General features: G+C 35.7%; 1 long non-coding RNA gene across 1 annotated transcript; it reads right to left on the minus strand.

Annotated features, from left to right (window-relative positions):
- Window positions 1-2666: 2666 nt before the first annotated feature.
- On the minus strand, window positions 2667-24881 carry LOC125326295. The gene is made up of 5 exons (XR_007203748.1): window positions 24842-24881; window positions 14340-14438; window positions 11204-11291; window positions 9791-9928; window positions 2667-3184 (listed from the first exon to the last, which is right to left on the minus strand). It is a non-coding gene; the product is annotated as an uncharacterized LOC125326295 (long non-coding RNA).
- Between the last annotated feature and the right edge of the window lie 297 nt (window positions 24882-25178).

Raw genomic sequence — 25178 nt, forward strand, 5'->3', positions numbered from 1 at the left:
TTTCATTCCTTGTCTGTGGACTAGTTTTCCCTTAACCCTTTAGAACTTAAGGTTCCCAAAGTAATTCCAGGATGTATTTCAATAGTAACTACAGTTCACTGTATATAAGTAAACAGGATCAGAAGTTTGATTGATCTATTTTTAAGTCAGAAGAAAGCCTCAGTTAGACAGCTTAATGTATGTCTTGTTCCAAATGGTCAATAAAACCAAAAATGAAAATATAATCCAAAGTGGACTAACATCAGATGGTATATAATTTAAAGTACATGTTTTTTATATCATATATGACTGCTACTCACAGCAACTTCTTTCAGAACTTGCAAAAAGAGAGAAAAACCAACCTGATTTAGTTCTGGCTCAAGGATGGGATTTGGTTCAAATCAAACAGTGACTTTGTGACGGTCACCTATATGCTTATAGAACAGAGAGAAACAGTATCAACTATTCATAGTTGCTTGCCTTCAATTAGCAGTGGTATATAAAAATGAGAAGCTTGAAAAAAAAGGAAATCAAAAAGAGCAGCTGACAGGGTAAAATAGATAATGGAAAATAGATCAAGGCACCACACTAGGCAATCAGAATAAAAATAATATTGCAGCAAAAGCCTATGTAAAAGGCCCCATCTCTGAAAAAAGGGGCCATTTATAATGAAAGAGGAGGACCTTACAGCAAAAATAAATCAGAGATAGGAAAGTTACAAGTAAATCAGGCCAGGAGAATCATTACCTTTCATAACATAAATATGAAACCATGAACAACGCAGGACAAATAAAAGATTTGAGGAATGTCTTAGTAAATAGTCCAAGGGTATGAATAATTTTACAGACTTTTCATAAGCATAGAATCTTCCCAATAGCTGTATGGCCTTTCACTCCTTTGCCAAAGATCTGTGATTTTAAGTGAATGGATCTGTAGGTACAGAAAAGAATGCTATGGGAAGAAAAAACCATCACAGAAAACTTGAGCATTTCAATATGGAGAAGCTAAGGGAAGCTCGTACACAGAGCATTCCTTAAAGGAGATAAGTCTGAGGAATTGTTTCAGTCAGACATGCTAATAAATCATTTTCAATAAGAGATCAATAAATGGAATAGTAATAAATCAGACAGATCATGTGATATTTGCTCAATATTTCAATGTGAAATTGCCAGCATGTTAAGTAGATTACTTATACTTTCAATCAGCTTTACTGCCAGAGAAAAGGAAGATCACTGCTGGAATTTCAGCTTCCTAGAGGAATTTAGGTTATTCTGCAACAATGCACAAAGAAAATTGATAAATTCTGTTACACACACTTCAATTACTAATTTAAAAGAAAACCCCTAGACATCAAACAAAAGGTGATGAGGCAAACCATTGAGTAACTTCCATATAAAAATATATAGGCAGCAATTTATTATCCACTTTGAAAAAGGGGTGGCTTGGAGAGAATCTGATTGAGCCCTATGGGCTTATGAAGGCTCTGAATTAAGTGGAAAAAAAATCTATTTACTTTTTCATGCTGAAACACCTGAACTATTTGATGCCCTTAAACTATCAAGCAACAGATTTAAAGCAAGTGAAAGAAAATAACAATTGTTAATTATATAACTTTGTCATGGCATTTATCAGTAACCAAAATGGGTTAAGAAATGATTAAAGAAGTAATAAAAGAACATCCATCAAAATTTAGTGTACATGATATGGGAGAAAAAATTATAATAAAATATAAATTATTGACTTTTGGAGGAAGTACTGAAGGATCATGCATCTACTCTAGATATATGTTCAATATGCTTTCCCTGTGCACCTGTGACTGGTCAGAGATGGGATTCAGCAGCAGAGGACTGTTGCTCTGACAAGTAGGACTATCAGCAACTGTATTGCTACATTTCTAATGCTACAGCACTTCAGCAGAAGAGGATGCTAAGGCAAATCATGCTCAGATAAACCAGGACAGTTAAGAGCTGATATCCTATACTTTTAGTTGAATTTTGAAGTCAGAATGTTTTTGTCAATAACTGGATAATTCAGTTAACATTTTTAATAAATCTAGTCATGGATATATTTTTTATTAAGTGGGAGGTGGGTTTTTACTTTGTGGGGGAGAGAGTGTTAGCTTTTTCTTTAAACAGGACACCTAGCATGCAGGTCATTTAAATTTAGATGTTTATGTTCATTTTATCATGTTACAATTAATGCCTAGTAATGCAAACAATTTTGGCTAAATCTGAGGGAGAGATTATGTAACATTCAGACAAGGTACAGGGTTCATGGCACAGTTGCTCGGTAGCAGAATTCAGATATGAATTTGAACATGATAATCATTATGTGTTTTGACATTTGCCAGTGCCATGCCTGACTGTTACTTATTTAGAAGGCTAGTTTTATGTAATTTTTATTCTCATAATGTATTTCTTCTGACATTCCTTTGCCTTCAGTCTTGATGTTATACATTCAAGTATGATAATCATAGAACATTCCAACATCTTATAAAAGCACTCTGAAATATTGTATGACAGTCTGTGTGTAACTATCAAAATTCAGTTTTAAGTAAGTTTTATGAATTCTTTCTTTAAAAATATTGCTCCTGACATTTACATCTAAGACCCTAATGGTCCCTTCAGAAATACATTCTGAAGAAAATAAATGAGACTGGAAAGAAATATTTTCTATAATGTGCTGTTACCATGTCTTCTCTATGCAACATCTATAGTTAAAGTTCCAGCCATTACTTCTAATACTTATCTGTGTCCTTTCCTTTAAAGGGGAAAGAAGTATTTTTTTTTGTTTGGGTGAGAAAGCTGCAGAACTTCTCTTTAAATTGCTGAAGTACTTCATAGTGGCAGACACACTTTCAGGCAGGTTTTAAAAACATACAATAGGTTATAAATACTTCTTTTTTTGTGTGGCATTTTGTCTGAATGCCATGACACCACACTGAAAATCACATACCTTCTAAAAGTGTTGCAATGCAAATATATTACCTCTGCAATAGAGGGTGCTGCCCTTTAAGAAAACAGTTGTCCTTTGATAATATTTTGAGATATATCCTGCTGCTGTTCCTTTCAGAGTGCTGCTTTATCTTACTTTCTCAATGCCCTCCTGTAGAGGTAGGCTTCCTTCCCATCAAATCATGCAGTGTGGAGCACATCAGACTCTGCAGAGTACCTTAAGCAATTGGTTGAAGGTCAGTCCTGCCATCCTGGAAAGAACAAAAACATAGTTTTATGCTTTGCTACACTTGAAGAAACTTGGAATAATAATAAAAAAAGAACACAGGAACCACTTTCCCATCATGATGGTGTTAGTTTGTAACCCTGCGCCTCTATAGTTTGTGCAAGTGGAGGCTTGCCAACAGTAACAGCTGGATGCTCAGGTGTGCATATTTCGCTTATTTTGCAAAGCAGTAGAAAGCAAAGATGCAGGCAAGTCATATGTGGAGAAAAGGCTGGCCTTTTTCTGCTGCCGATGCTGTGCCATTGAATTATGGGCAGTGGTTTGGTGAGAAGCCTTGATCCCAATGAACAATGGCAAAACTCCTGTTGTTATCACTTCATCTGGGTAAATTAATGTGGAGTATTTTGGAATAAGTCATGGAAACCTAGAGTCTCTGATCTCTTTTATGCAAATCCTTTCCTGCACTTTGGTGCTCTTACTCATTATGCCAAAAGCCTGAGCATGGATAGAAAACACTGCTTTAGGAAGATTATTCGGAATTCCGGAAGGAAACAGAGCAAGACTTCAGTGCCACTATTTACCTAGAAATAACATTCCTACCTATGCACACAACAGATACATCATTTACTTAGACACACACTTTAGGAAGTTTTCTAGGAAAATTTGACTAAGCTAGGGTATAAACTTTGAATAGCTTCAAACAACTACAGTGTTTGAAAGAAAGTGCTTTGCTTTCACACATGGAATTTTCTCTCCAAGAAACAATCCTAAACTAGCAACATTAGAGAAATATTTGGCACATGATACTTCACTGATCTCCCAATAATTGGATTCTAAGAAGTCTAAGTTCTCAAAAGCACAAAAAGCCTCTCTTTTATAACCTATAAAGAGGTAATGAAACTTTGGATTATGGCAGTAAGAATGAAGCTTTTCATAGAATCATCATAGCGTCATTGAATGGACTGGGTTAGGAGGGATCTTAAAGATATCTAGTTCCAATGCCCCTGCCATGGGCAGGGACATATTTCACCTCAATTTCAGAGATTTCTAAAGTATACTTACTATATATTTTGCCTCACAGACTGAGCATTCAGTCTTTATGATCAAGAATAGTCACAAAATAATCACAAAAACCAGTGGTAAAAATAATTTAAAAGAGTCTTTTCTAAACATTTTTTCTGTAAAGTATATAACAACCACAAAACATGCATTGCCAAAGTATGGCAAATTGACCACAATGGGAAGGCTTTATATAATTCCTGCTTTTAAGGTGATTCTGGAAGTCACTTTTTTTGATAGCAACAATTATCTATAAAAGTCTTCATTGCATATCACCACAACAGTGTTTCACTTACATGCTGTGCTTTTCTTTGCTTTGTGCCCATCATCCTTCCAGGCTTTTTCTGCCTTCTTTTAATTTTGTCTCTACAAGCAAATATATTTTTCATTTTATTCAAATGATAAAGTGGTTTTTAGTGATTCGTCAGGCTCATAAGTCACTGTTACCATAGCATCTGAGACCTTCTTTATGATCTTTATGATCTTATACAGATGAAGACCAAGATAACAATAAGGTGGCAAAAAGTTCTTATTTTCTGCATAGAAAACCGAGAAACCACTCTGCTAAAGCATGAAAGAAAGAAGCACTGGGCTGGCTTTTCCACTTATAAAACTTCCTGCCTGTGATGAGTTTTTCAGTGATACAGAATCATTAAGGCTGGGAAAGCCCTCTAAGACTGTTGAGTACAACCATGAACTTAGCATTGCTTAACCTAAAATATATTTTCCCTTCTGCATTAAGGTGTTTAGATTGAGCTTGTGGTTGCCTGTCTAGGCAAGCAGAAGTATTACTAGAAGCTTATTATATGTAAAAATATGTTTTAATTCAGTTTATATTAGTTTCTACCTCAATCTCAATTATATATGCATCACTTCTATTAATTTAATAAGTATTCTTTGCTTGTAATTTCAATGTTAACAAAAGACAACTTAATTGCTTTTAGAAATTTACTGTTACTATATTTTCTGTGAATTATCAAGTGAATATTATGTACATCAATCACTGTTTTAGTGTTGAAAAAAATTTCAATTACAAGAATAACTCACATTTTAATAACACTTAATGGCGTTTCTCTATGTAAGAGTCCATTGTCAAGATACATAATATTCAGATTTCCTTTCATTTAATAACAGAACCAATGAAGAGAAAAAAAAAGAGATATAACTTTAGTACCTTCATATTTTCATTTCTGTTAAATATCACACTGAGTATGGTTCACATTTATCAATTTGAGTATGCAGCAGTTATGGACTGCTTTTGTGTATGTAATTTCTTCTATTAATTTTCACACAAATCAAATAATATGAGAAGAAAAAGGGGAAATAAAGATAATAGTTTCATAAATATCTTAAGGGCAAATCAAGAATTGCGTCATGAATCAGTGGTATATTATTTTTTTTCTCTTTCAGCTGGAGAGTGAGGAATCAGAAATTCTCACATAACTACTTTTTTTCTCATAATAAGTCAAACAATGATTTAAATGGTTTACAGCCTTCTTTTCATATGCTTCCTTGCTGCATTATATAAGAAATAAAAATTAAGGCATCAGTTTTGGGGTTTTGTTACTCTTTTTTTCGTGAAAAGGGGTGCATATATTTCAAAAGAACATGTAGTCACAAAAACATTCACAAAACTAAACTCCTATCTTTAAGAAGCAGTCATCCTTCTTTTGATAACTAAAATACTAATTTGGATTTCTGAATGCTTTTTCTTTTCCTCCTCTGCTTTCCAAGCTGCCCCTGACCTGGCTCCCTTTTCCTTTCAAAATACCATGTCTTGTTACTGACATAAGTCAGAGAAACTTACAAAAAATAGCAGGCTTTGCCCCCTGAATGAGAAGATGCTGTTCTGGGACCTAGGCACCACAGAGGCTGGGAGGGGAGCGAGGTGAAATACTGTTCCATGAAAACCCTGAACCGTAGTGCTGGTAACAAGCGGCCAGAAACAGCAACTTTTTAGCCCCACAAGCTGTGTTCCAAGTTTTAGTCTGACCAAGATGTATATCTCATCCCTTGGAGAGCCTAGGAGAAGGAGTTGTACCATTCTCCCAGGAAAAGGGTACATATAACCACAGAGGTTTCCTCAGCAATTTCCCTCTCCCTCACTGCTCAGTGAAGTCAGCCTGCACAGTTCTTCCTGATTTACTTCCTCCTGTATTCGGGGATCTGGATTACCTTTGCACAACCCAACCCCATCTGGAAGTGGTGACCTAACCCCAATAAGACCCAAACTGTGAATTGCTCAGGTGCTGAATATCAGCATCTTCTCCACCTGTGTGTTTATATACCCCATATGTATGTAAAGATCTAATAACCATGTCAGCAGCTATGCTTTGTGCATGTTCAGCTAGGAAGTATCCAGTGAGATCTTAAACCTGATTACAAAAAGTGGTTGAGAAAAATGAATTTACCAGATGTCATGTTTCATACTTTTTTAAATGTAGGTAGCTGAAGCCTGCTTTCAGAAAGGAGGACTAGTACACTTCTGAGCAGCATTACCCAATGCCTTTTTGCTTCAAACTGTGCCAAGAAACTACTGGTACAAGATAAATTAATTTCATCTTTGACTGCTTTGTCAATCATCGTAAGATATTAAATCACAATAGAAAAGACATTGTTATACAGTGATTATTCTCCTGGGATATCCTAAAACAGGAAGAGCAGTCAAGAGTTTCGTATAGCACAGGACAGTAATTATCTCATGACAAGTATGGTCCCTGGAGATCACTTCAGAGCTATTTTAAAGGTATTGTAGAGAATAGTGTGTATATATGTTGTACTAGAAGATGACAGAGATGGCACTTTACAGTCACAAAAATGAATTCTAGCTGGCTGTGAGGTACACACTGATTAATTTAAAGTGTTAACAGCCAATTGAACACTTCTTCAGTTGAAGCATATTTATTACAGAGTGTAACAACCAGTTAATCACACTTTGAAGCTGTGGCATAAGAAAGAAGTTGGAAAGAATCAACCATCTCTTTTTCCAGTCATTTATTTAGCTTGATATAAAGCACTTCCTTTTTGTTTTTACATCTTAAAACTACTTTGAAAATGCAAGGACATTTTTCCTCTTTTAAAAAAAAATTAACAATACACCATATTTGAGACAAATGAAGAATATTGCTAAAGAAGGATTGTTGAAGCTATGGTTGAGGTCTGGGGAATGTCAATAACTGACCTAAATTGAAATCAGTTTACAACTCTTGCAATAAGCTATTCAACCACTTTGCCATATGCTTTATTCCTATATTACAATTCACATTTGCTTACACAGTTCTAACACTAGTCTATTTTAATATCCCTGGAAACCTGCATATGGTTACTGTTTCTCGTCTTAATGCAAGGACAACAACTAAAGTATTTTTTCTTTTGTCTAAAAATTTCCCTTTCACTCAATATACTTGATCTCTGTTTCTCTCAGAATAAACTATGTCATACATATAGCACTTGTGTCTGAGTGTGTGTTTATGTGTAGGAATTTTTTTCCTGAGCTATCTGCTCTGCTTGGAAATGTGACCTCCATGAAGCATACAGAAAATTGAATATGCGTAAGTACTTGCATACACACTTTTTGTGTGAAAAAAAGTCTTTAAAAATTACCATAATAATTGAAAAAACCAGAAAATTAATTAAATTATAATACACAAGTATTGATAGGTCAGCGCTAAGCAGACTAAAAGCAAATTCTGTAACTTGATGTTTAGAAAATGATTATTATAAAATACATCCCTGTCTGCAGATTTAGGACAGGCTGTTATTCTTACTTTTATCAAGAATCATAGGAAGACAAGCTTAGTAAACACCTGTGGATGCAATATGCATTCTCCATGCATAATAAAGTCAGGGGATCAAAGAACTACATTGCTGCAATATTGATTACTCTTTTGCATACCATGGAAATAAAAAAAAGTTGTCATAAGATATTTAAAATTTTTGTAAGGTCCCCTGGGGCATATGCTGATCTTAAAATGGGACAGGAAAAAAAAAGGAAGAACATGATTTTGAGAATATTATTTACAAATAATATTTATGAAGCACCAGTGAATGTGTATTTCCTTCTTTTTCCTTTTCTGCAACTAGTCTCACTAAGATAAAAGTATAGAAAAGCAAACCTTGTTCCCAGTATTCTTGTCACATTTTTAATAAAGGACTAAAATATGTATTAATTTCTAAGGAGCATAAGGACACCTTAACAGAAATAGAGAACCTTTTACAAAGGAAGAAATCAGAAATTCATGCCAAAAATGGTAAAATTCATCCTTGGAAAAGGGCCAGCACATAGTCCACATCCCATTTAATTTTAATATGACAACTTCATTGAGTCTCATGTAATGTTGTGCCCAATGTCTGCTCCCAGGATGAATTTCACACAGGATAATGGAATATAGAACAAAGGCCAAAGAAAGCATTTAGAGCTGTAGCGTTTACAGCACATATATAAAGAGTATTCTGACTAGACATAAATAAAGTTTGAAGCAGCATCACTAGGTGCAGCTGCAGGTTAATGTTCCAAATGAACCAACAGCAGGTTTTTTTCATGTCCTGAACTTAACTGCGAAGGAGGCACTTGCTGTGCCCATGCTATTCTCTTAACACTTACTATTCCCTCTTTAGTATTCTCTTCTTCAGGTCTCCAGTACAACACATCAGGCATTATAACCCACTTCCCCTACAACACATCCCCGGTGTCTTTGCAAAATAAAGCCCTGCTTACAAAAGGCTAAAGATCACCTCCAACAGACAACTTGGGATCACCTGGGTTTCAACTACACAGTTTAACCTTCAGTTAAAGACCAATCTGTGAGAAGAGGCATTACTTTTTTTCCCCCCAAAATTCCATGGGTAGTTTCTGAAGGCAAATTCCACTGTTCATGTGTAAGTAGAAAACAAGAGCCAGAAAATGCTAGTTTTAGGAAACAGAATGTTTTCTATATTTTCTAAGAGAATTGAAGCTATTTAAAAAGCAGCACACACACACAAAAAAAAACAAGAGGTTTTTGTTAATAAAATGGATATGTTCACAATCCATATATTTTAATTTAAATTAATTTTTTTGTATCTGAGTGGGATGAAACTTTTAAAAGCCTCTCAGCTTTACCAGTGGTGGTGTTTCATTTTACCACTGTTTGTAATTATCTATTTACACTAACTTAACAAATGTGGCACCTCCAGCAAAAAAGCTAAAGGTTGATGAGAAACAGAATGAAAAAGCACCTAAATGTTAGACTAGTCAGCAAGATTTTCAAGTTTGTTAAAATTAATACAAGCTATCATTAGAGTACTCTACAGTTCAGTGCTTCATAAATAGGAAAAACAAAGCATTAATGTTTTTTTGTAGCTTTCAGCTTGACTTTTATGGGGTTTCATCTTCCTCTAACAAATCAGGAGGCAGAACAGCTCATAAAGCTTCCAGTATAGGCCAACATTTTAATAATTCACTATGTGCATCCTGAGCCACTTACAACTTGAATGCATCCAGAATGATTGAAAAAATATCTTGTAATTACATAAAATACAGCAACCAAGAACAAAGAATTATCTCTCTCTGTTCTAGTGTGAAGGTGGATACCTCTTAAATATTTTGCCTGCTTCATTGACTGACCCAGTCTTGGCAGAGCAACATAAAAAACTTTCTTCACTTCTGTCTGCTGGGTCCCACATGTACTGAAGAACAGTAGGGCTCCTTCCAACTGGCGGTTGATATTTTCTAAAATGAAATAAAACGTCAAATTACAACTTTATAATTTATGCAGCAAAAAGCATGGCAGACTGCTTCAGACTGAGGCTGCTTCAGAAAATGACATTGTGGGAGAATCAGTGCCAACTAACTTCAAATTTTGAAAGTTTATTCAAAATGAATGAGTGCATTACGTACCATATGATTTTATCAGGATAGAAGGTAATTCCCACAATGTTTTAAGTCATCCACAACCTTGATCAGTTGCTGTGAAGCTTTCTCGGTGTGCCAAGCAATTAAAAGACTTGGGAATATCAAAGTGGGTGAAAGGATTCTTTGGTAAAACACTGAGTTACTTAAATATTATTTTAAAAAATTTGAAATTGTCAATGATTAATTATTCAGAGAATCATAGAGCATTTCTTAATAAAAGTTCTATGGAGGAAGGCATACACCTCTTACTCAGATGCCTATATTACGATCATATCTTATTGCACTAATAAATATTTAACTACCTTGACTCACAAAAATACATAAAAAATCATGGAAAATTAAGCAAAAATAAGCATCTGGCTACAATTCCAGTTGGAAAAATAAACTATTTCATTTTATATAATCAATTATCAAGAGCTATTAAAAGCCCCTGGTCCAATTAGGGACTGTTGAACAGAGAAGGAAAATATTTGGCCTACATAGACCTGAAGGCATTTTAGGCTCTTTTTGGTGATGCAAGGGTTTGACAAAAAAATATATACATAGAAAACTGAAAGCATATAGTTTTAAAAATGGACATAATAGTTTTAACTTCCACATAATGTTTGTAATATGTACTGTCCGGATATCAGGACTTCTTTTTTTTAATGAAAGGTTCCAGATTCTAAAACAAAGCAAGAAAGATGGTTTTGGATTCTTCTGAAGTTCTAGAAATAGCTAGAAAAATGAGTGTCATCACCTTTTTTATACATAAAATGAAACATTTAGAAGGAGAAAAAGCATCAGATCAATCCAAAATTAAATTTTTCAGTGGCAATCTGAGAACTCCCATGCAAGTCAGCAACACTTCTCTGCTCTGGAACTGCAACACCAGATAATTAATTTTTCCATGTTCAAAGTCACTGTTTCTAAAAAGCATAAATGAAAATAACTATTTTTTATTTTCTTTCAGGTATGAAAGGTATGTTAGAGGAACTGTAAACATGAATTGAAACTTCAGCTTACTTTTACTGGCATTTTACAAGGTTGCAACAGATAAAATAGGATCTAATCTTTCTCTTTTTGGAGAGAAACGTCAACAGTTTTCATTACCCAGAGCTTTTCCAAGCGGGATCTTTTTCTTCTTTTCCATTACTTGAAGAGGAATTTTTCCACATGCTTTATGCTAGTATTTTTATCCCTACAAATATTCAGAGGCCATATGAAAACAGACTCAATCTCAGAAGAGCAGAGGCATCAAACAGAGTAACCAAAGTCCAAATAAGTGTTCCTTACTGGTAAATGTTTCCTCCTTAATCAGTCCATGACTCAAAATTTGTGCCACCTTCTGCTCAGCTGTGTGTTATGATGTAACCATTCATCAAGGAGGAAATCCCTAATTTCATGAAATACCCACAAAATGGAATTTTAATAACAGATGATGAGAACTGTGAGAGATTCTGACAGCAAGATTTGTACTTCTCTGACAGCAAGTATAACTGAGACTCAAGGGTGCAACCTGTAAGAAAATGTCCTTTCTCCCTGGTTGAGAATGATGGTAGGGCCAGTGAGTTTAACTTGTTAATCAATTTGGATTTACTAGTATGGAATTCCTTCTTCTCTAGCCTGCAGAACAAAGATAAGTGGCAGACAGAAAGCTATGAGGTACAAAGTTTAACAGTGAAACAAAAAATAATAATGAAGAATAAACTATGCCATTTCTACTATAATGAAGTCTGTTTGGCTTCAGCTTTAGAAGCAAGCTATTTTAGGCTCTCTAGTGGTGCAAGGATTTAGCAGACAATGAAATATATATTAAAAAACTGAAAGCAAATATGTGTAAAAATGTCCATAATATTTCACTCACTGATATGCTTTAATCCTGGCAAGGATTATGGAAAGGATTTATAATTTAAAATTTAATATCACATTGGCTTATAAAACCCCTGATTTGCTTTGGTATATATAAGTAATTCTAAAAAACCTCACAACACCAATCACCCCCAGGTTTTCTGATTTTATATCAAAATGAAACTGGAAGCTTCTGCTTGACCTCAACTTGTCTCATCAATTCTTTCTCAAGGTCTGCTCTCTGCACTGCTGCTCCCTGCTGACAGCCTGCCAGGGGTCATGGCCTCCTGCCACCAAAGTCCCACCTGAACCAGGAGTGTCCATCTCCTCCACAAGCAGAGCAAGGGGAGAACCTTGTCTAGACCCCAGTCGTGGACCAGTCGCTTTGACCACTCTTTGGTCACAGTCTCTGAAAAGCTGCTCTTATTTGACAGGGTGCTGAAATCGATATGAAAACATGCCCTGGTTATGGTTTGGAGGTTAAAGAGCCGGAGCATTTCTTCCAGCACAGAAATACCAAGTGCCTCGTGAGGTGAAGGCAATAGCTGACAGGAGTTTCTGCTGAGTGCCATCTTCTCGAACTGTCAGGCACCGGCTTTATTCGCAAATCTGTGAATCTCTACGAATGCTACAGGCAAAAATCCTTCCCCTGTGGTGCATCTCCAACATTCTCGTCTCAGGAGCTTTAAAATCTAGGCTTTACAGTATTTTCTCATTAATTTTGTATAGCAGAGCACACAGGGAGAATTCAATTTTTCTACCTTGTCACTGCCCAATAAATGAAATTCGCAGAAAAAAACACCACAGAGCCCAAAGTCCCCTAACAACAAAGTGTTGCAATCTGAATTTTCTTTCATTTGGGAAGATGTGGTTATCTGTGAATAAAGACCTCATATCCCCAGTAGTGATCATTTCCACAAGATTTTTGTGTCAGTTTTTCTGAATTTGAGTATGTTGTAAACTTAGGACAAAATGCTCCCTCAACTTCGTATGACATCAATACAGCTTTAATGAATCTGACCCACTAATTCTCTGCTCTCAAAGCCACCACCTCTGGTGCAATGAACTGACACATTGTTTAGCATACATTTTTTAAATCTCATTTAATTTTATAGTAGATTTTTTGTCTTAAAACCTTACCCTTTTATTGAGCAATTAAGCTGCGTTCTCAGTCAGGGGGAAGAAACGCTCATAAAGTAGAAATAAGCTAAGCAGTAACTTCTAGACAGAAGTTGCATTTTTATTTCCTCCATCATAATAGGAACAAGTATTTGCTTTCTAAAATAAGATGCAGAGTCTTCTAAAGAGCTGAAAATGACAACTGATTTTTTAAATTTTTTTTCCTAAAGTGAGAGGAAGGTTAGAGCTCTTGGAATAACAAACTGGTTCTGGTATACGGGCCTTACCAGATCAGTCAAATAAAGTGAACAAGAGTTGTTGGAATCTTTTCTACGACCATTTTGCTGACTGATGGCTGTTTTCAATGCATCACATACTGAATTTTTTTCCAGAAAACACATTTGTTTTAACACAAATATTTTAAAGGTAACCTTGTTGCTGCCATCAAACTAATAAAATCCTGTATCAGTTGTAAACTGTTCTGATTTTAAAGCAAGGTTACTGGAGACCTCTTTGTGATGGTTCAATGACTACTAGCGAATTTTTTAGATGAAGTTTAGAAGCATAAAACATTATGTACAGTACCTAAGTATGTATTGAACTATACTAATTACAAAATTAGGTTTTAACAAATGTGAATTTGAAGGAGATTGCTATTCGTAAGACAGTATCAGTGGTTTTTATGTCACTTATCACCTCCATTCTTATTAAGTTGCTCTGGTAGCTTTAAAGTATGTTTTTATCCACCCTGAGCAAGAAAGAAAGAATGTACTCTTAAAATAATCACACAACACTGTCTAAAATATTAAACACCCCACCAATATGTAATTCATTTGAAGAAAATATTAAACCACAAAAATATATACTGCTAATCTCTGGAGAAATTCTTTCTTTTTTCACTGTTAATTAAATGTCACTGAACAAATAAAACAATTCAATGATATGTCTTCTAGAAAACATATTGTTAAAATATTGTTAAAATGTATCTATATTATGGATACCTACATACTTAAGTTACATATTCAATAAATGCAAAAGCTTTAAAAATAATTTGGGTAGAGAAGACATCCATGCAGAAACAGAGTAGGCAGAAGTATATGACAGGCTGTTGTAAGATGCAATAGCAAACAGCTTTATGAATATATGTACAGTTCTGGTGTCCCCAACATGAGAAGGACATGGAACATTTGGAGCAAGTCCAGAAGAGGCAATGAAGTTGATAAGAGGATTAGAGCAGCTTTGCTATGAAGACAGACTCAGAGAGTTGGGGTTGTTCTACCTGGAGAAGAGAAGGTTGGGTGGAGACCTCATAGCAACCTTCCAGTGTCTGAAGAAACCCAGAGAGGGACTTTTCATCAGGAACTGTAGTGATGGTCAGCTGAAAGACAGGAAACTTAGCTTAGATATATAGACAAAATTCTTTACTGTGAGGGTGGTGAGGGACTGGAACAGGTTGCCCAGGGAGGTTGTGGTGATACCAAAACCAGCTGGATAGAAACTTTCTAACAGTTTTGAGTATTCGAAAGCAGGCGTTCTTTATTACAGCGTGCTGGCCACTTGGGGGATCCCTCCTCCATTCATGTGCGACAAGTGTTGGAACAGAGTTTTTATCATACACGTTGGTTACATACTCACTAGCTACCCCACTTCCTTGACTTTATTTTACATAGTCACACCCTTAAGACAGAAGTCTGGCCCATAACTCAGAAGTCCTTGTTTGGTTCTTTGGGGGTCTGTCTTCAACCTCCGGAGTCCTTTTTAGGCAACTGTTCCTCAACCCCTGCATTTGAGTGAGCTCAATATTGTCATTCCATATAACTTCTGCTTTGTCAGCCTTGCAGAGCTGAGCAGGCATCCTGCTTGCATTTTGCATGATTTCTGTTTGCTTAAGTTGCATCCTTTATTTATTTCTCCAAAGCGGTGCTGTTGTGTTCTACTGTCCTTGAGAAGAGTAGAGGTTGTGCTGTTCTACTATCCTTATCAAATGAGTAAAATGCTGTCGTGTTCTACTGTCCTTATCAGGGATGCTCCATCCCTGGAACTGTTCAAGGCCAGGTTGGATGAGCCTCTGAGCAGCCTGGTATAGTGGGAGGTGTCCCTACCCATGGCAACGAGGTTGGAATTTTATGATCTTCAAGGTCCCTTCCAACACAAACTGTTCTATGATTCTATGCTTAAAAATTGGCTGAGGCCTGAATGTCAGCAGAGATATGCTTTGGTATCTGGAAGAATCCCAGCACCAATAGCATAACAAAACTAGTATGTCATGCTCTTTAATCTTTATGTACACGTTACACAAATGAATTATTATTTTGATAATGCAACTTTCTCTGGGATTATAATCATAGTCCTTTCTAAAGAAAGAATCCTACTGACTTCAGTCCCTATCTGAAAAGCAAGGCCACGTGAAGCTGCTGCACCACCCGAAAGACATTCCATTACATTAATTCTTCTGAAGCATCATGAGTGGAAGTCGCAAGAAGGTGCTTTTATTCATTGTTATACTCTAGTTTACAGCAGATTGAAATTTTTTTGACTATCTAAACACTTTTTAACAATGGATACTGATTTTAATAAATCAAAACATATCAGCAAAATCTATCTACTTCACTGACATATAGGAAAAAAGTTTTCAAGAAGTCAATTTGAAATATAATGGTATCTTTCATTTTGAATATTACATTAAATCATGAAATTGAAATATTTTAGTATGCCATACTAAATAGGAGTGCAATGTAGTTGCAACAATGCTATTGCTTGAAGTGTTCCAGTAACATCAAAACTAAGCACTTAAATCTCAAGAACAGGCTTTTTTCCAGTATACTAAATACTCTGCACTAATCATTTTGGAAGTATCATTTTGAATATCTTTCCAAAGATATTTCGGCTGCATGTTCCAACTTAGAAAAGAAAAAATCAAAATCACTATACTTATTTCTGATGAAATAAACATTCCAGATTTTGACCAGTCTCAACTGGAGCCATGCTCCAGTTCATGCTTCATCCCTTTTACAGAGCACTGTACTGCTCTGTGTGGAAAACTGAAGACTTGTAACACTGAACTCTAATGACTCTTAGATCAATAAAGCACGGTGACATGCTGTACTCCCAGGTGAAAGGAAAATTGAGCTGGCAATTGACATCTCGGATCTGCCAGTTCCTTACATTCACAGAGACATTATTATTTAGTTTGGTTGAAAGCAATATTCTAATATAACCAAAGGTCAGGGTTGAGTAATAAATCTGAAGCTAGAGTCAGTTTATCATAATACTGTCATGTAAAAGTCACAATGTGTAAGTAAAGGTCAATTTTAACAAGTCATATTCAAGTATTTTTTCCTGTGGGGTATGGTAAAAAAATCCTCTTCTGTGTTATGTGATAAGTAAATACTGAAAGGTATAACTATCACTAAATAACATATATAAATTATCTAGTTTTGATCCTGTTGTGTATCAGATTTTTAGATTGCACCGCCATTCCAGACTATTGTTTTAGTTTTTCAGCACATGCCCAAGTTCACCTTACCATACATTGTCCTCAACTGATAGCCAGAAAGATTGTTAGCTCATTCTACAGGTGTTTCTGTGGGCTTCCAAGGTTTCCTTGCTTTTTGTTTTACTGAAAGCATTGAAGGATTGTCATACTATTTAGGAAGAGCTTCACTTAGTAAGCAAGCTGAAGAAACACTATGTGCCTGTAAAGCAAACTTTTAAATTGACGAAAAGGTACTGCTGTACCTTTCTGTCAGCAGAGTCTAATGATCTAAAAGCAGCACTCTAGTCAAGCAGCTGAAAATATGAAAGCCTTCACATGCCATTTCTCCTTAGGACAGCACATTTCAGCTGGAAACCTCTTCTGTGAATCAAGATTGCTATCCAAACCTACGGTCTTGAGAAAATAACATAAATGTGGGAGCTGTTTTACACTGAAAAATTGTGTGTTACTGTTTGAATAATGCATCTTGACAAGAACTAAAAATATGATCCCATAACAAGCAGTAATACAATATAGCCTCATGCTCTGTAATAGAATACAATTGAATCATTGTAGTAGCTGGGTCAAGAAATATGCAAGACCTGTGAGTAATTAGTGTGTAAACTACTAATGTAAGCACGGTTGGTTTAAAAAAAAAGGAAACAAAACCCTTCTAGGACACAGATTATAGTCAATGTCCATTCTGGACTTCTTACTAATTATATTTATTATCAGAGATCCATTGAACTCTTCCACTGCTGTAGATATTTGTATCATAATTGCCATTATCAAACCTTTCATGAAGGTTTGCCAAACATTGTTAATACTCACCAGCTTTTTTCCTTCCCTCTCCCTATGTCTTACCAGAGTATTTACTACAGAGATGGCAGACATCAGCAAGAATTCAATGTATGAAGACTATGCCCACTCCAATCTGTTATTTCTGCAGCAGAAGAGGTTGTACACAATTTATTTTATTTTTTATCATGGCACATTTTCTTACACAGAAGAAATTTTCAGAACTCTTCCTTTTCAATTTCACTAACCTAATCATACAAACATTTTCTTCCTAATCATATATGTAACTTTTACACTATCTGTAATTATTTAATTATTTAAATTGAGCTGCATACATCTACCAAGACTCCTAACTTTTTTGTGCAACATCCATTAGGGGTACTCATAAAAACAGGCCATAGTAAATACCATCTGTTGTCTTTGCTTCCCTCCCCATCTTGCCCTCAGGTATTTGTACACATGGATAAGCCTGAGCCTTTTTTCTCCAGGCTGAACAGTCCCAGCTCTCTCAGCATCTCCTCTTATGAAAGGTGCTGCAAGACCTTAATCATCTTCATGTGCTTTGCTAGACTGGCTTCACTTTTTCCTAGTGAGGAGACCTGAACAGAGCACTCCAGACATATCTCACCAGCAGAGGGGAGAGGAATCATCTGTGTTTTCAAGATCATTATTCTACCCATAAAAACTAGGAAAACCTTTCTCAAAGGGAATTTGCTTTTTGATATCTTTTCAATATCCTTATATTTGTGCATAACGTAATGTTTTGCACTTCTTGGCAATTTACTCAAGCACATTATTAAAGAAATTATTATTACTTAGAAAGATGCTAGTTCCCCTTGGAATTTCTAGAACTAGCTAAGAATTTTGTCTGCATGTTTATTAACCCCAAATTTCTTGTCCCTACAATTTGCTAGATACTTTACCTCCCATGATATCTGTATTTTACTTACTGCATCCTGGTTTTGCACAGGATGCTTTCCCCCTTCTTTTTCCTCACATACACGCACTACTCTGAAATCTTTACATGAACTAAATATTTTTCGCACTGTTAGAATTACTTTTCAATCATTAAAGTAGTCTCAGGGATGAATAGTAGTAAAAGAAAAAAGATTAACACAAGTTTTATATCAAGTTGTTATAACCCATATTTCAACCAAAACTCTTGGATGAAATATGCTAAACTTCTGCATACCATATCATATTTGTATTCCTTTACAATTCCTGGTTTCAGACATAATCAGGACCAATTTAGATGCAAACATAGTCTTAATGGGGAAAAGTAAAACATTAATGGGGAAATAAAAGCCATCACATGAATCGAAGAAAATACAAATATGAAGAAAAGTTATAGTTACACTTGATGCTCTCCGGTGTGTTTGTAGTTTGTGTTTCTTATGGTTAAACAAGAAACAGCTATTCAGACAGCTCTAAATATTCTGTGCAGTAATCTTATAATTTATGGGTACCTGCTGGTTACCGTTACATAGTATTTTGAATATAATGGCTTAGCTTTAGCTTATTGCCATGCTAACCACTGCAGGCTCCATTACCTTTCAAGTACCTATCATAAATGCTGCCATTAGCCATAGCCTTCCTTATGTGATGCTGTTCCTAATTTTTCCACATTCAACAATTATATCACTGTTCTTCATAATTTCACCTGTCTTACTGAAGAAAAGGTGCCTTTGATTCTAACTAGATCAAGCTAATTTTGGTCTTGCTTTCATTCTACTTTCTTTTATGACTAAATTGCTTTTGATTCATGTTTTGACAGAACTCAACTAGAATGCCAAATTCTACATTTCTTTCAAGTGAAGGGCATTGAATCAGGTTAAATGTGGGAATACAAGCTTCCTAATTATGTATGTTACCACTCTGCAGAACCATTAATCTTTTAAAAATAAAACACTTGTGCTGCAGAAGGCACTGCATGGGTTGTTGGCTCTCAACAGAAAACATGAACAGTAATGTAAATGCACAGTCACTGTTGCAGGGGGAACTTTGGAATGATTTGGGCTTCCAGCTTTCTCATTTTTGAGTAAGACCCAGCTACTACTGCTGAAGAGCATGAAATTGAGCTGTCATTACTTACTCATTGTACTGTATAGAGCTAGGAATCATTAGGAATCAAGGATGTGAGTAATGAAAATTTGAGAGTTTATTTGTATCAAATTCTTACTGTTAGGCCCTCTTTCTAATTTAGTATTATTCAAATTTGTTCAAAATTATTCAAGTATACTTTATTTTTATGAATTCTTCCTTGTATGTCAATATCACAAAGGTAACTTTCATCCTATTCCCTTCTCACAATGATCCACTTCTAAGGCAATCCTTAAACTCTAATTTATCTCTGATTCTCAACAAGCATTTTAAGACTATTCACCCTTTCCAAATATACTCTGCCTTCAGAAATCAATGGCAAGCTTATGCTGTTTGAGATTAGCCCCTTAAAGGGTTGTTTTGGATGGCTGAAGGTCTATATAACTGTAAAAGATTTAGGATTTAGCAGTTCTCCTCCATCATTTTAGCTTCAGGTAATCTTTAGTTAGTCACCTATGGGCACTATTACATGGGAAACTGAATTTCTTAAATTCAGCAAGGTGGTTCTAGAAGTGTTATTGTAAGTTGCCTAAAGCTGGATAGACATTATATTAAAAAAATTTTAGTAAGGTAATAAAATACCACATAATGTAGACTTGTAGATACACTTCTTAATTGTCAAAAGAGGTAAACTTGGCCATACTGGGCACTAGTTAATATTGGCATAAGAAAGAGTAGCTGAAGTGACTTAACTAATTTTTTAAAAATTTTATTGGGAAATACACAGAAGTAGAATTGGAGTATAATTTAGTCTAGCATTCAAGGATGTTGTTTTTAAGAACAGGAGAAAACGAGGGATGAAATATCTCCAATATGAGGGCAGGTTGACAGAATTGGGGTTGTTCAGCCTGCAGAAGAAAGCTGGAGAGGGATTTTTGACATGGGCAGGTACGGATCGGACAAGGAATATCAGCCTAAAACTGAAAGAGGGCAGGTTGAGATTAGATATTAGGAAGAAATTCTTTACTGTGAGGTGGTGAGGTTCTAGAACCACTTGCCCAAGAAATGAATGCCCCGTCCCTGGAAATGTTGAAGGCCAGGTTGGATGGGGCTTTCAGCAACCTGGCCTAGTGGAAGGTGTCCCTGTCCACGTTGGGAGGACTGGGACAAGGCGATCTTTAAGGTCCCTTCCAATCCAAACCATTCTATGAAATGATGACTCTCACGGTAACCTGGATAATGAATTAAATAGTGTCATCATTTTAATTTTAGTGTAACAAGGTAAAAATAAATCCAAAACAGAGTACCATACCAGCTACCAGAAAGAAAATTAACTCTCTTGTGGATCAAACCAGGACACCCGTGGTTTGACACCAGTGCCCCAAGACCCTCACAACTGTAATATTTATAATGTGATGGGACATTTTGTTCTCTTCCACAGACCACCTGGACAAGTGTTAGGTCTTTCTGAGGAGTGTGAAATCACCTACTGCCTTCATACTACTTATTCTGGTATCAAGATTTGAGTAGTAATGCACTGTATTTTTAAATTCAGATGTCTACGTGGAATTTTATGGTACTAAATTTAATGCTCTGGGTCTCTAGTTCCACTAGCACTGCAAGATAAAACATAATTTTTAGAACTTGAAATTTGGGATTCATTTTAGGTATAACCATTTAGTTCTATTTGTAGAAAAATCCTATGATTACCTATAAAGCCCAACAAATTTACATATTTTCCCCTTCACACTTAAAATAATGTAGTGAATTAATTGTACAGCCTTACTTATAAGTAGGTTTTTCATTGAAGCCTGTGAATGGGCATGGTAAGAGAGCAAAATAAGACCCAAAAAATTACTTAACTGTATTTAGGAAGTTCGTAACATAAACATTTTTTTTCCAAACTTACCCTGAAAATACAAGCTAATTCTTAATGCACATATTTGTCAAGTAATGCATGACTGTTCTGGCAGGCTTACAGAACACTTACAAATGAAGAGAAAGGTGGGACTGAAAAGAAAGCCCATTAATTAGCATTTTTAGTATCTCAGATGCAAAGGACAGCACAGACTTGTAAACAGCATTACTACAGTATCCCTAGTGCAAAACAAGATGTGGAAAAAAAAGGGGGAACCCAGAAGATTCCTTCCACACAAACGTTGTTAAGGAAATAAGTGGATGACAGTACACAAAAATCAAGTCAATCTACTTTGTCTTATAAATGTTCACTCCACTCATTAAACACAAAAATTTAGGAGTTATATATGTTAAAAAACAGGTTACAGCATAGCATTTGCCCTAAGCCCTGCTCCAGGCACCTATATTAGTAGCAGAATGACATCTAGTTTCATCCAGAGCAGCCAAGCTGTTCCACCCGAGCACAGGCTGACTTAAGGATCTTACCACCCTTTGCAAACCCAGTACTGGAACCCCTCCAGGGTTTAAGATTTTCTGCATGATGTTGATCATTTGATGTTGCTGCAAGGACAGAAGAAATATACAGTGGCAAGCTTGGGCTAGTTGTACATCTGCCTGGCTTCTACAAGCAGGAGTGCTTTTTGGCTCCTGCACACAAATTTTCCCCTACAGCATCATAAGCACAATTTTGTATTCCAACAGCTTGGGCACAAGACAAAATTGGGAGTAAAACACAGTTCTGTACAGACTATACCCTAGTATCAGAGCTTGATCTTATAGAGGTGACTTGATTTTTCCCGTAATTTATTAGGTAAATTAATTTTTGTTGATGTAAGAACTCCCTCATTGTTTCCAGTAACAAAAGTGAAATATTCCTGGATATGAGTAACTGACATTGAATATGATCCAGGCCCTCTCAAGGCATAAAAATATTTTACAGATATACACTATTTAAACCCTTCTTGAATGTAGCATACCCCCTAATGTAAACATTAAAACTAAAGACTTAATACCTCTCTTACAACAATTTATCAGAAAAGGTAGTAGAGCAGCTACTCTTCAACTTTTGCTCTCAACATGTAAAAGATGAATTTTCACATTATTAAAACTAAGACCTATCAGTGTAACTGCTTCAGAATGTCTATGTTGTGACCATAAATTTACAACTGTAGTACTGTTCCAGGAGTTTATCTATGATGTTATATAGGAATAGAACACTATATAGACACAGGGTGTTATCCCCACTATGAATTTCTATATATATAACTAATAATGTATTATACACACATACTGCCAAGTGTCTATACAGCAGATATACTCTCGTAGAGTTAAATAATATGAATAAAAATGGTCTCATACCTACCTGAAAACTTCCACTCTGTCCTGACAACCTATTACGTAGTATCAGACTAGACAGCAATGAGAAATGAGATAATAATGGTAAGATGAAAATGAAAAATAGCAAAATACAGTACTGGAAGTCCTTTTGGTGTTTTATCAGTGCAATTACTGAAAGTGTGTATATTTTGTAAAAGACTGTACAACATGAAAAAAGACGCTAAATGTGTGAACAGAAAATAACAATGTCATTTGGAAATTCTTCGTGACGTATAAATTATAGGCTTTCTTTATAGAAAATGTACACTCTTGTAGATTTCACAATTATGGCATTAAAATGCATTAAAAAATGACGTCCAGCATTCTTCACAATGTTACATACACATAGGTCAATACATTCATAACAAGAGAAGTGGAAATTTGCTCAGATAAAGAGTGTCTGATGAACGACTGTAGTCTTCCACACAAAAATCCAAGAAAAGAGTTGCATATGAACAAGAGATAAATGAACAAGCTTAGTGGCTTCATTATGGAGGATACAGCTTTGGCTATGCTAAAGCAGCAAGTGTCATCTAAAACAGATGTTCAGTACCAGAAAACTTCAATGTTGAGATACTGGACACCAGAACAAAGATATCCTGCAGTCTCTACATGACGTCACAGAGAAAATATACCAACACTTCTAACCTTGCACCACTTGTAATCACTAACACTAGGAAGGAAGACATCTGAATCAGGAGTTGGCTGAGTTTTCCAGCAGTTCAAGTACAAAATTCAAGCACCAAATTGTCTCAAATTCTGTCGGGGTCTCCTCCCCCGCTGTGTAGCCCTGGGAGAGGGGCCCTGAGGGCACAGACACGGGGTTTCCCTGCCCCTGCTCAGCCTCGTTCCCATTGGTTGGTTTGTGTTCCCTGCGCGGGCAGAAGGACCCTTGGTCCCGTGACTGGAACAGTTCCTCGGCAGAGCTCCGGCCATGCGGCTGGAGAAATAAACATCTCTGAAACATCTACCAAGAATCTGTCTGTCCATATATATTTCCTTTCCACGGGATTCCTGGTTTGATATATGCATGTTACAGTAATCCCCACTGCAACAAAATTCCATCTTACAACAGCTGAATTATATTGCCTTCTAAAGAAGTTTTTGATCTTAACGTTCCTCACCAGAGGACCATGCATGATCCCAATGTTCTAACAGATCTGTTGTGACAGACATCATAGAACTCCCCCTTTGGGGAGGTACTTGGGCATTCCCACGTAAATCTGAACTTAAATTAACCATTGAACTCTATGTTTTGTGGGCTTTCCCCACCCCTGAAGGATCAGGACAGTGATCAGCACTTTGATGAACAGACATCAATATTGCAACAATCAAGTCTCGTCACTGGATCTTCAGGTGGTGATATTTTTCTAGTCTTATGCTTTCTTTTCCTTATACATTTTCTTAAGTGTTATTTTTAGGCTTTCATATTGCTGTACTTCTATAGATAATAACCAAAATGGCTACATACGTTGTTTCCATTGCAACCAAACTGTTCTAAAATAAATATATATATATATATATATATATTTATAAGCACTGATCATTCAGTTTTGTTTCACTCTCATCTGCAGCAGGGAATCTATTAACAAGACTTGAGCTACCCTTGCCTTCAGGGGCAGGTTGTAATGGGGGAAACACGTGCAGTTCTCCACTCCTCTCACCTCTGAGGACAGCGTCTTCAAAACAAGTGGCCCTCAGGCAGGGCACACCTGTAGGGAAAAGATTAGTCTAGCAATAGATATCAGAAATACAATCAGACCTGATGAAATGAAAATACCTAATTTGCATTATCGACCTCCTGATCCAATTTTCTTTTTAACAAACACTAGAATTCTGATGGAGTTTATATACAAATTATTTAAAATGCCTTGCTTAAAAATAGCATCTCTCTGAAAATGTCACTTCTATTGTTTCAGGTGGGGTTTTTATGTTTTTGTTTGTTTTTTAAAAACACAGCTTGCTCTAAAGAACCTAACTTTTAACTGCTTTGATTTATTTGCCAAGGTTCTCTTTAGAGTACAGTCTTCTATCCTTGGAGACCTAGTGTGAGAGCTGGGCACCAGCTTCTCATTACACAGAAGAAGCAAGACAAAATTTCACAAAGGGAAAAAAATTGGAAACTGCAATGGGAAAAGTAAACAGAAGCTGGTAGAAAAATATAATATACTTACAATACATTATTTGGATCCAGAAAATTTAGACTTTTCTCTCAGAACCTATAAAAGCCGTATAAGAAGGGGAAAGCTGTTAATATTTATAAATTACATAAGCTATGAAATAATGTATATTCATTTATATAAATTAAATTCATATGTTACTATTTTACTATAGTGTTGGTTTGTTTTTTAAATTGAAGATATTTTTAAACACTTTTTTTTTTTTGATCCTTAGGTTCGTACATATATAAAAAGAAATTATCAGCTTTTAAGTAACACTTATCACTCATCATTCTTATAAAGGTGAGAAGAGAAACATGAAAAGCAAAAATAAGCTTTTAAAAATATCTTT

The sequence above is a fragment of the Corvus hawaiiensis genome, chromosome 5 (assembly GCF_020740725.1).
Source record: "Corvus hawaiiensis isolate bCorHaw1 chromosome 5, bCorHaw1.pri.cur, whole genome shotgun sequence".
Taxonomy (NCBI): Eukaryota; Metazoa; Chordata; class Aves; order Passeriformes; family Corvidae; genus Corvus; species Corvus hawaiiensis.